General features: G+C 43.5%; 1 protein-coding gene across 1 annotated transcript in view; it reads right to left on the bottom strand.

The window, feature by feature from the left end:
* The window catches only part of SH3BP2 (SH3 domain binding protein 2), a 108,360-nt gene extending 98,949 nt beyond the window's left edge, over positions 1-9,411 (bottom strand). Inside the window, exon 1 of the mRNA XM_036763534.1 lies at positions 9,120-9,411. The gene's annotated coding sequence lies outside the window, so the exon portion shown is untranslated. The remainder of the gene's footprint in view (positions 1-9,119) is intronic.
* Between the last annotated feature and the right edge of the window lie 2,870 nt (positions 9,412-12,281).

The following is a 12,281-nucleotide window of genomic DNA, read 5'->3' on the forward strand; positions in this document are numbered from 1 at the left end:
GATACTCTCGATAATCTTCAAAAGTCAGAGAGGTGTCCAGAATTGGAGAAGGGCAAATGGTTTTTAAAAAGATCAAAGCAAAAAAAAAAAAAAAAGTGAAAGCAACTGAGGTCTTCAAAGCAGTAGTGTCAAACTCAAGTAGAAACCAGGCCACTAAATGGTACATAAAGAGCCATGTGCCAGCGTAATGACTTAGTTTTAAAATGTAATGTTATGTTTTGTAGTATTTTTATTTATTTTGTTATTTTATTTATTTTGTTAAATATTTCCCAATTATATTTTCATCTGGTTGGGCTGCACTCATAAGTATTGCTGTCTACACGCCACTTCCTCTGTGTCTGACACCTGGGCTATTGGGGTTTAAGCCAGTGAGCTTGATGTCAATTCTTGACAAAATCCTAAAATGTATTATTAAAGTTTAGATGTTTAGTGAACATTTCAAAAAAGGAAGCACCAATCACTGAGGCAACATGGCTTCATCATCAGCATGTCATGCCAGACTAAACTTGTTTCCCTTTTTCGTGGGGGGATAGGGTTGCTAGATTTGTAGATGACGGAAATTCTATAAATATAAAGTCCTTAATTTCAGTAAAGCACTTGACAAAAACATGTTATCCATGTGAGTAAAAAGAGATGTGGGCTCCCTGACAATATAGTTACATGTATTAGGAACCACTGAGTGATCTTACACCATATTCTACAAGTGGATCCAAACAGATATATAACCTAGATAAATTATTTTTTAAATACAACTATGACTGAGAGAGAAATTCTTAACTAAATAAGGAATGAAAATGCTGCTGAAAGATAAACTACAATTTTTATTCTATCAAATTAAAGTTTTTGCATGAATAAAGTCAATGCAACTAGAAGAAGATAAATTGCAGCTATTTGGGGGAAAGTACAGCAAATAGTTCTAATAAAGATCTGATAACCAAGATATATAGGGAATTCAGAACAATAGCCATTCCCCTAAGCCTTCTGGTCTCAATTCTTACCTCGCCCTTAGTTATTGAATGGGCGTTGCCTCAGGCAGACTGAGACCTGAGAAAGACCTTAATTTAGAAAGGTCAAGGCCACTCACTGCATCCTGGGCCAAGCCAGTCATCTGGACTTTTGTCTCACCACTAGACTTCCATGACACTGGAGCAGAGAATGAGGCTGACAAATTTGTGCATCTCTTCCTTAGATCCAGTTCGTGAACAAGTCAAGACATCACCCTCATGATGTCATCAGTCCTCTTGGAGAACGAAGGACAAAGAACAAGTAGTAAAAGGATTTGACTAGGCAGTTTTCAAAGGAAGAAATGCAATCTCCTAACAAGCATATAAAAGAAAGCCATAAATCTTTAATAATATGAGAAATATAAAAATTTTAAAGTCTGAGATTTTACATCACAGTCATCAAAAGGTCAAAGGTAACAAAAGATGAATTATTGGAGGGGCTGTAGAAGACAGGAAGGCTAATGTAGTCTCAGTAGAGCTGTGAACTGGTCCAATCATTCTGGAAAAATCTGGAATTATACCAGAAAAGTCACTAAATTGTACATACCCTTTGGCCCAGTGATACCACTACTAGGCACACATCCTAAGAAGATTAAGCACTTAAGAGAAACATCCTATATGTACAAAAATATTTATAATAGCATTTTTTCATGGTAGCAAAGAAATGGAAGCAAAACTAGTATCCATCAATTGGAGGATGACTGAATAAATTGTGGTGCATTAATATCATGCCATAAGAAATTATGAATAGGAATATTCCAGAAGAGTTTGGAAAGATCTGCATGAACTAATGCAGAATGAAGTATACAGAACCCGGAGAATTGAGACAATGACCTCAATAACATCAAGAAAAGCAACAATGGAAGATTTCAAAATTCTGATTGATCAATACAGTGACCAATTGGAATCTCAGTAGACCCACGGTAAAGAATACTTCCTTTCAGAAGAGGTGGTGATCTATAGGTGCAGAATGAGGCATGCATCTTCAAACATGGTCAGTGTAATGATTTGTTTTGCTTAACTGTGCTTCTCTTGTCACAAGGGAGGGTTTCATCGAGGGTAAGGGAAAGGTCAGCCATTGGCAGGTGATTCTTTAAAAAAGAATATCATTTTTAAAAAAATGATCTGAGTGTTCAATGTTAAAATAATAGCTTGTATTTACATAACACTTTGAGGTTTGGAAGGTGTATTACAATATCTCATGTTATTCTCACAATAACACAGGGAGGCAGGTGCTATTATTATTATTTCCATTTTACAGATGAGGAAACTGAGGCAGAAGTTATGTGACTTGTCCACAGTCACACAGCTAGTAAGAGTCTGAAGACATGTTTGATCTCAAGTCTTTCTGACTCCAGGTCCAGCACTCTTATCAACTGAGCCACTAGCTGCCTAAATTGGAGGGAAAACTGTAGTGAAGTGACCCAGGGATCTTTACCAGACCTTGTGTTACTTTAATTTTTTTTTATCAATAATCTGTATGAAAACATGGCTATCATGTTGGCAGGTGACCCAAAAGCTGGATAGGAATAGCTACATGTCCGAATCCAAGCAAAATTAACAGACTAAGGCACTGAGCTGAAACCAATAAAGAAAAATTTAATAACGGTAAGTGGGAAGTTATAATGTGAGTTCAGAAATCAACTTTACATTTTAAGAAGGACATTGGAAAGTTAAATTGTGTAAAAGAGCCCTGAGACTGGAGCAAAGAAAGAATGCCAGTTGTAAAAAAAGGTAATAGTAATAGAGTTTAGCCTGTAGAAGCTAGAAGACTTAGGGGCATGGGGAATGGAATAACTAAGCACCTGAAAAGTTGTTTCTAGAAGAAGAATAATTCGATTTGTCCTGTCAGACCTCAGAGGTCAGAAGTAGGAACAACGGGTGGGAGGAAGTTGCAGAAGCAGATTTAGGAAACTTCCTGTCAATTAATTAGTTTTCCAAAAGTGGAACTGACTGCCTCTGGAAGCAGGTTTCCCCTCAATGGAGATTTTCAGGCAAAGGATGGATGTCCACCTTTGAGGATACTATAGTGAGGACTCTCAGTCAAGACTCTGGCTTCTGATTGCCATCAAAACTCCGAGACAGTTTAACCATCAGGAATAGGACATACCAATGAATAAAACAACTCTGCATTAGAAAAAACTGGGGAAAATAGCCACCTGGAGAGAGAATTTTGTAGCTTTTTGCATCACTGAATATTAAAACAAAACAAAACTGAAAAACCTAAATGGATTCTGTTGGGGAGTAGAGATGAGAAAGAATTGCCAGAAAAATTAACAAAAACATTGGGTACAGGCAGTGTAGAATGACTGCCTTTAATGAAATTACTTTACAGAGTCCTAGACTGTTAGAACTAGAAGGGGCTTTAGTTGAGACAATTTTAGGGCTTATTCCACTACATTAAATAAAACTTCCAAAATCATGAGGAAATTTGACTAACCTTCCAATATAAAACTGGGCCAAGATGACCTATTTGGGCGATATTCAGAAGGACATCAGAGTGCCTACAATGAAAAGATTCCACTTCCATGCTCAGCCAAAGGGTAGTGAGTGGCTTTCCAGGCACCTTCCTGTCTGAAGGTCCCCAGTAATGCAAAGTCCAACACTGCCACCTCCCCCTGTCCCAACCTCACATAACCAGCCTCTGAAATCCTCTATTACCCAGGATGCAAAGGACTAAGGGTAGCACCCTATGATAAAGGCTCCTACAATCTACTCTATCTCATCCATCCATCAACTTCATCTCCCCCTCCTTTCATATCCCAGTTACTCCAGTGAGTCTGTGCCTACCAGATACACAGCCACCATGCTCCAGGCCACCCTCCATTCAGCCACCACAGTGATTTTTCTAAAGTGCAAGTCCAAGTATGTCCCTCCCCTACTCAGTAAACTCCAGTGGCTCCCTATCACATACAGAACCAAATATAAACTCCTTCCAGCATTTGAAGCTCTTCACAACTTAGTTCCCACCTACCCCCACCTTTCCAGTCTTTTAACATCTTCCTTCCCACCCATCCCCATAGTCTTCCATCCAGTGCCGCTAGCCTCCTTGCTCTTTCTAGAACAAGAAACTCCATCATTGTGCTTTTGGAATTTTCACTGGGTGTCCCCCTGCCTGGAATATTCTCCCTCCTCATCTCCACCTCCTCGATTCCTCCGCTTCCTTCAAGTCCCAGTTAAAATTCCACCTTCTCAAGCACTCTGAATTTCAGTGATTTCCTTCAGATTACTTCCTATTTATTCTGTATACTGCTTGTTTGTACATAGCTTAAACGCATACTATCTCCTGCATTGGATTGTGAGCTCCCAGAAGGTTGTTGTTCAGTCTTGTCTGACTCTTCATGACCCCATTTGGGGTTTTCTTGGCAGAGATACTGGAACGGTTTGTCACTTCTTTCTCCAGCTCATTTCACAGATGAAGAAGTGGGACAGAGTTCAGTGACTTGCCCAGGCTCACCCAGCTAGTAAATATCTGAGGCCAGATTTGAACGCAGGAAAATGAGTCTTCATTACTGCAGGCCTGGTGCTCTATCTGCTTTGTCACCTAGCTGTTTTAGCCTTTTTTTTTTTTTTTTTTAGCACTCAGCACAATTATGGATACACTGGCACATAGTAGGTGCTTATTAACAGCCTCTGAACCTTTGGCTCACAACAATCCCACTTTGGGCTCAGCCATTAACTAGCAATGAGATCTTGCGCAAGTCATAGAGAGTTGAAAGAGACCTCAGACTTTCCCCGAATACCTAATCCAATCCCCTCACTTTATAGATAAGGAAACAAAGATCCAGGTTTTGACTTGCCCTGAGGCCACTCGGTTAAGGTAGATGGGCTAGGATCAATTCCAGGAGTTACTGACCTTTTTTCCATCCCAGTAAGCCTTCCTGTACCCCCTGTCCAATATGAATAAATTCTAGAATTTACCAGGTATGTGAACACAACAAATTGAGATTAATTTTTCATAAGGAAAACTATTCGGCACATAGCTTTTTCCCCCTTCACTAGCACTACTTCTAAATATTTCAGTAGGATAATATAGTTATCTACAAGATATTCTCCATTCCCCCTTGGCAGGATTCTCATAGTCCTTGGAGGTTCATGTACCCTAGGTTGGAACCCCTCCACTATATTAACCCCCGGTTTCTTTATCTGTAAATTGGGGAAAATAATACACTATTTCCTGGTCCCCCTTAATGCTGATTAATGCCTTCCTTCAGAGATTATCTCCAACTTCTCCTGTATATATTTGGTTCATACAGGGTTGCCTGCATGTCCTCTTCCCCATTATACTGTTAAGTTCCTTGAAGGCAGGGCTTTGTATCTGGAGCTTAATATGATGCCTGAAACACAACTGTTGTTGTTCAGTCATCTTCAGTCATGTCCAACTCCTCATGATCCCATTCGGTGTTTTCTTGGCAAAAATACTGGAGTGGTTTACCATTTCTTTCTTGGGCTTATTTTACAGATGAGGAAACTGAGGCAAACAGAATTAAGTGTCTTGCCCAGGGTCAGACAGCTAGTAAATACCTGGGACCAGATATGAATTCAAGATGAGTCTTCTTGACTCCAGACCTGGCACTCTATCCACCTCAGCACTTAACTGCCCATGATAAAGTGCTAAAGAAAGTCAAAAGCACCTACTATTCTTGCTCAAAGGGAGAGACAGGAGATGGCATGCACCAGATGAGTCAAACGACTGCCACCACCTTGATACTACCTGTGCCCTGCCCTTGCCCAGACCACCAGCCCTACTTCCAGCATGGCCCCCACAGCCTACTCTGGGGAACGGAGTAAACAGGAGCTCAAGATGTGCTTTCCTCAGGACATTCCTGTGGGGCAGGTAATACAAATGTCCTTATTCCTCATTTTACAGATGAGGGAACTGGGGCTTGGAGAAGGGAAGTGATTTTTCCCAAGGTGACAAAGCTCTTTAAGTGCTAACGTTCCATATGCTGACTCCAAGTCTTGTACATTTTCCACGATGCTGAAATGCCCAGGTCACCTATTCTATCCTCTCCTGTATCTATGTCTGAACAAAAGTCTAAAAATCTATTTCCTATTTGAAACATAGAATGTTCTCCTAGAAGCTAGAGTCTGCCGCAGGACCCAGGCTTCTTTCTAAACCTCTGGCATTAGCTACAAATGGTTACAGATTTGGAGTCTGAGCACCTGGTTCTTTGTGACCTTGGGTAAGTCAGCCTTCTGGGCAGAAGTTTTCATATCTAGACCACAAGATTATTGGACTAGATGACCTCTATCTCTCAATCTATGATCCTCTAAGCCTTCTCTTGTGTCAACTACAAAACAACAGCATTGTATAGTATTTTTAAGGTCCCTTCCAACCATATCCTATGAACTGGTGACTTAGTTAAGATCCCCATTACATGCCATCTCCTGTCTCCCGCTTTGAGGAGAGTACGTGCTTTTGACTTTCTCTAGTACTCTATCATGGGCAGTTAGGTGGTACAGTGGATAGAGTGTGACCCTGGAAAAGTCACTTAACCTGGTTTGCCTCAGGAATCTGATCAGGAGAGAACTGAGGTAGGCAATTACCTAGCAGAAAAGACTTTAGTAGGAAGAGCTAGACTGGGCAGGAGCAGAAAGCACTAAAGCTAGGGGACTGAGGGTAGCACCAGGACACCACCAGTTAGTCAATAAACATTTATTAAGTGCCTGCTATGTGCCAGGCACTGTGCTAAGTGCTAGAAGCCATATTACCATCAATATTAGCCTCACAAAAGGGGAAGAGACGCCCCCCCCCCTTCTCCTTTATCGCAAAGGCATTCTATTTCCAAAACTCAGTAGAATTCATCTACATTGGGAATAAAATGGGCTTTTGTGGGCTGCCCTGGGACTACAGCCATAGCTCCAAATCCTGTTGCTAGGGGAATTGTGGTCCAAGTTCCAAACAACTGACTTACAAACAAACTTTTGGAACATGACCTGTTCCCACGTCGGGGTCTACAGGCAATACTGATCTCCAGCAATGCTTTCAAAAGTTTCACCCACTAAATTATTCTTTTCTTAACAAAAACTAGGCAAACCCAAAGCATTTTCCTAACAAAAACTCAGCAAACCCAAAGCACAAACTACTTAATATTCTCTCCTCAGCCCTAGGCTCTTGGCTGGGAGAGGGTGGACTGGGGGTGCTGGTCGTGGAAAAACCCTCTGAACTTCTTCCAGGTGCCACATAAAGATTTCATTATTGTCTATTTTGATGAGACATGCAAGCCAAGGGCATAGTTTCCGCAACTGGTTTCAAAAGAGACCAAACACATCAACTGCCAATTCCCTGGGCCTCCCCTAAATAAGACATACTTTTCTTTGGGCCAAATCCTAGTCCACAGAATCAGGCAGTAAGAGAAGGGGCCTTAGAGATGATCTGAAAGACAACCTAAATAGCCTTGACATCCCTGATCCTACTCAAAGGCTGCATCTTCAGAAGCAACGTGGAACTCCCAAAGGGCAGGGGTTATACTACCTAGTTCATCTGAAAGACTGAAAATAAATATTTTGCCACTCGTCTCCCCTCACCCTTCTTTCAACTTTTCATCTCTTTGTTACAGGAGATGGTTTGCTGGGGAAGTGGGGGGTGGGTGGGTGGGTGGAGGGGAAAGAGAGACTATAAAACCAAAGGGCAACAAGTTTTAAAAAAGAAAGTTTTAAAAAGAAAGAAAATGAATTGTTCTAAGTTAAAAAAAAAACTTAAAAAAACAATACCCCGTTTTATTTGGTCCATTAGTAAACTAATGCCCATCCAATGGTATGTGAAAAGCCACTTAGTAGCTTCAGTTAGTTCTTTCTCTGTCCTCAAGTTACTTTGTATCTGTATATACTTTGTATACAAGTTATATTTCTGCCAATGGACTAGGAGGGGTAGAAGCCGTCTCCTTTGTGTCTTTATACCCCAAGGCTTAGCACAATGCTCTTTGCCCAGAGTAGAAGCTTTAATAAATATTTGGGTTGAACTCGATCCAGTTCAATGCCCTCATTTTAAAGATAAGTGAGCTGTGGTTCTGCAGGCAGAGATCCGGGAGGGAGCAGAGCTGGGATTCAAACTCTGATCCCAAATGGACTCCCCAGCCAAGGTCAGAAACAACCCTTCTGGGGATGTCTGGATCTCAGCTGGAAAACTCCAGTTCCTCCCCGATCGAAGTTTCTTACAGTTTTGTCTGGCATGAAATCCCTGCAATTAAGCCTGGCTCGGTCCAAACGTTCCCACCCTCATTTGACAAATAAGAAAACTGATAATAAGAACGGCTGTTCCCGTAGTTCGCCTCACAACCCTGTGAGGAAGATAGGACAGAACTTATTAACCAGATAGGGCGACTAACATTACTACCAACTCCTATTTCTAGGCTTTCTGGGGTCACGGAAAGAACACAGGACCCCTGGGTCCAGGAGACCTAAAGCTTGTTGGCAGGGTGCTCCTGGGTAAGCCACTTACCCGAGTCTCTCTGTAGTCACATTCATTTTTTTCATCTGTAAAATGGGGACAACCCTACTTGCACTACTTAAGTGGACTGTATAGCCCGTTCTATAAACTTAATGTGTACAAAGGAAGATGAACTTAGAGCACTTTGGAGCCAACAAAGCATCCTCTTCACAACAACCCTGGGAGAGGGAGTCTAGGAATCATTATTCATACGTAACATATAAGGACAGTGAGACTCATAGAGAAATGACTAAAGAGAAACAATGTTGCAGGGCAGAGAGAGCGGTGGTGTCAGAGGACCTGGATCCTTACCAGAGTCTCGTCTCTGTGAAGAGGGCGATTTGCGTTCCCTCTCGGGACCTCAGTTTCCCCATCTGTAAAACCACGGGGTTGGCCTAGATGATCTCTAATGTCCCTTCCAGCACAAATCTGTGGCAGAGCTGGGGCTCCCAGGCCGAGGGCTCTTTCCGTCACCACCCCGGCTCCCGATTGCAACACCTGGATTCGTGAGAGGACGGCGCAAGAGTGACTCCCAGCCCTGCCGAGGCCCCGGGCGTCCAGCAGGCGTCACGGGCCGGGCGCGGGACACTTACTCGCTACCTCCTAGCACCCGCCCGAGCCACTGAGCGGCGGTTCCCCCCAAAGCCAAGAGGCCCACGTGCCAAGCGGGGGGCGTGCCTTACCAGGGGCGAGGCTGGGGGCGCAGGGGCTGAGGGCAGCTCCTCATCTCCATCGCAGCTCCGGGGGGCGCGGTTCAGCCCGCGCGTGTACTCGGCACTGGAGCTGCCGGCTCCTCTTGGGTCGCGAATGGGCGTGGGGACGGCAAGCACACCTGGCGGCGCACGAGGCAGCGAGCGCACCTAGGCGGCCCGGAGATGCAGACTCCGTAAGGAGCAGAGCAGCCTCCAGCCCTGCTCGGGCTCGGCCTCCGGCTCCGGCTCCCGAGCCTCCGCCTCCCAGCCCGCCCCGCAGGCCGCGTGCCCCCGCCTCCCTCCACCTGCCCCAGCCCCTGGCTCCTCCCACACCCACTCCCACTCTCCCGCCTCCTCCCTTAAAGGCGCCCTCTCTTCCCTTTTCCCTCCACCCGTGAGCGCACGCGAAATAACTTCAACTGCTTTCTCTTACCCCTCCCCCATCACTTCAGGCAAATCGAGAGGGAGAAATAGCTTAAATTTGCATAAGCATTAGACTTTTTCAAGCACTCCCATATCCGTTAGCTCGTTTAGTTCCCCGAAACCGCCTGGGGAGATAAGTTGATAAATGTTAATACTCCCAGTTTAGACTAAGGAAGTTACCCCGAGGCAGCTTGGTAGAGTGGAAAAGGGTTTGGATCAAAATGCTGAAGACCTGGATTCAAATCCTGTCTCTCTCCCACTTTGCATTTCTGAGACTCCGGGCAAGTTACTAATCTCCTCACCGGTCTTGTTTACCCTTCGGTAAAACAAAGGGGTTGGACTGAATCAAATCTTTTCTACTTTTCAATCTACGATCCTAGAAACTGCTATGTACAGGTGGTACATATGTACTTGCGTAGTCGCAGACTGCTGAGAGGAGAGGAAGCCCGACGTAGTAGGAAAAGACAGAATGTCAGAAATGGAAGGTTAGCGAGGATATCTGATCTGAGAATACCAATTCTACACCATCTCCCACATGTGGTCATCCAGTTTCCATCTCCCGCGATGGGAATTCACTTCCTCCCAAAGGCAATGCATTCCACTTTGGGACAGTTCTGGTAGGAAGCCGAAATCTGCCTCTGCAATTTCCACTCATTCCTCCCAGTTCTGTCTTCTGGGATCAGGTGGAAGATTTAATCATCCCCTGTGGTTACAAAGAAACCTGGGAAGACTTGTATCAACTGGTGCAGTGTGAAGTGGCCATAACCGGGAAGACAACCATAACATCATAAAGAAAAACAATTATGAAAGATTTAAGAATTCTGAACAATTCAATAATCGGCCCCGTTTCCAGAGAACTGATGACAAAGCATGCTACCCACCCCCGGACAGAGGGGTAATAGACTCAAGATGCAGAATAAGACAGATGTTTTCAGAAACGGTCAATGTGAGAATTAGTTTTTCTCAACTGTGCACATTTGTTACAAGGGTTTTGCTTTTCTCCCTCCTTCCCCCCAATATGGCGGGATAGAATGGGGTTGGGATAAGGTAAGGAAAAGATCATTATTGAAGATTTTTTTTTTTTAATGCATGAGAGAGAACAGAAGGAAGGCCAGAAAGGATCACAGACAAGCAAGACAGCTTTGAAAGTTATATGTTGAATTTATTATGTATCTGAAAAGAAAAGCAAACTGTACATAATATTCCTTTTTTCTGTTCTAGAATAAATAGAAATATTTATTTTATTTGGCATTAGTTAAATTCAGAATAAAATTTTTAAAAAGAAAGCCTAATCTGTGGGGCAGTGCCTCAAATCCTCCAAGAGAGTGATTTTCTTCCTTCCTCCCATGAGTCTTCTCTTCCCTGGGATAAAAATACCATTTTCTTCAACTGCTAATCTTGTAGCATGGCTCCAGATCCCATCACCACCCTGATCACCCCCCCCCCCCCCCCTCTGGACTGACTCACTCCACTTCTCATTCAGCCCACACACAAGAGAGGTATCACAGGGCTGTTTGACAGATGAAGCAGCTAAGTTGCCACAGGTGAAAGGTCTTTCTGAAGTTCACACATCATAAACTAAGGCCAAGTACCTTTAGACTGAAAATGAAATGATCCTGTCTCTGTGATTTACAGCCTGCATGACCCTAATATAAATCACTTAAGACTCTTAGTTTTCCTTACCTATAAAATGAGAGGGTTGGGCTAGACAGCCTCCCAGCTCTAAATCTATGATCCTAGGATCTACAATCCTATGATCTGGGTCCAAGTGCTAGCTCTATCACTGCCCCTCTGACTTGGGGCAAGTCCCCTCCCCTTTCTGTACCTCCAATATGTCTTCTGTAAATGAGGGGCTAGACCTCCAAGATTCCTTCCAGCTCTGACCTTTATTCTAAGATCCCTTTTTTGCTCTTGTGATTCTGGCCAGAATTTGCCCAATATGTAGAGTATGTAACTCCTTGGCTGTCTTCATGTGAGTCTACTGCCTTGTGTCCTCACCTTCATTATAGGGTCCTGGCTACTGGTGGGAAGTCTAGGAGATCAAAAGCTTTCTATATGTCTGGCCAAGAAGCCTAGGAATACAAATAAAAACAGAAAGGTAGACCCTCCTTCCCCTCAAGAAGCTTCCATTCTAACACTGTGAGATAATACAAGGAAGCTGAAAAACTAGGAGAGGGGAGGAGAGATAGCAACACAGGGCTGGGTAGAGAAAGTCATGTGGAGATGAGTCATGCCCAGGGCATCCTGGAGAGGAATGAAGATTGGGTTGGCCTGGGCCTCCTCCTCAAAATGGAGGTGCTGGGAGGGAGGGAGAGCCTACAGAGTAGGAGGGTATTTCTAATGTGAAAGGTAGTTCAGGGGCACTCATAGTCAAAAAAGGTTGGGAACCACTGTTATTAACTTAGTATAGGAGGGGACCCTAAAATTTGTTATAATTCACATTTAGGTAACAAGGACCTATACTGGATAACAGTTGCCATTGTTAAAAGGCTTTAAGGCTATTTATGCATTCTCACAATAATTCTAGTCTACTGAAACTATTGGTGTTGTTCAGTTGTTTGTGATTCTTTGTGACCTCATTTGGGGTTTTCTTGGCAAAGATATTGCCTTTTCCAGCTCATTTTATAAATGAGGAAACTGAGGCAAACAGGGTTAAGTGACTCGCCCAGGTTCACACAGCTAGCAAATGTCTGAGGCTGGATTTGAACTCATGTCTGCCTGACTCCAGGC

Source organism: Trichosurus vulpecula, chromosome 6, assembly GCF_011100635.1.
Source record: "Trichosurus vulpecula isolate mTriVul1 chromosome 6, mTriVul1.pri, whole genome shotgun sequence".
Taxonomy (NCBI): Eukaryota; Metazoa; Chordata; class Mammalia; order Diprotodontia; family Phalangeridae; genus Trichosurus; species Trichosurus vulpecula.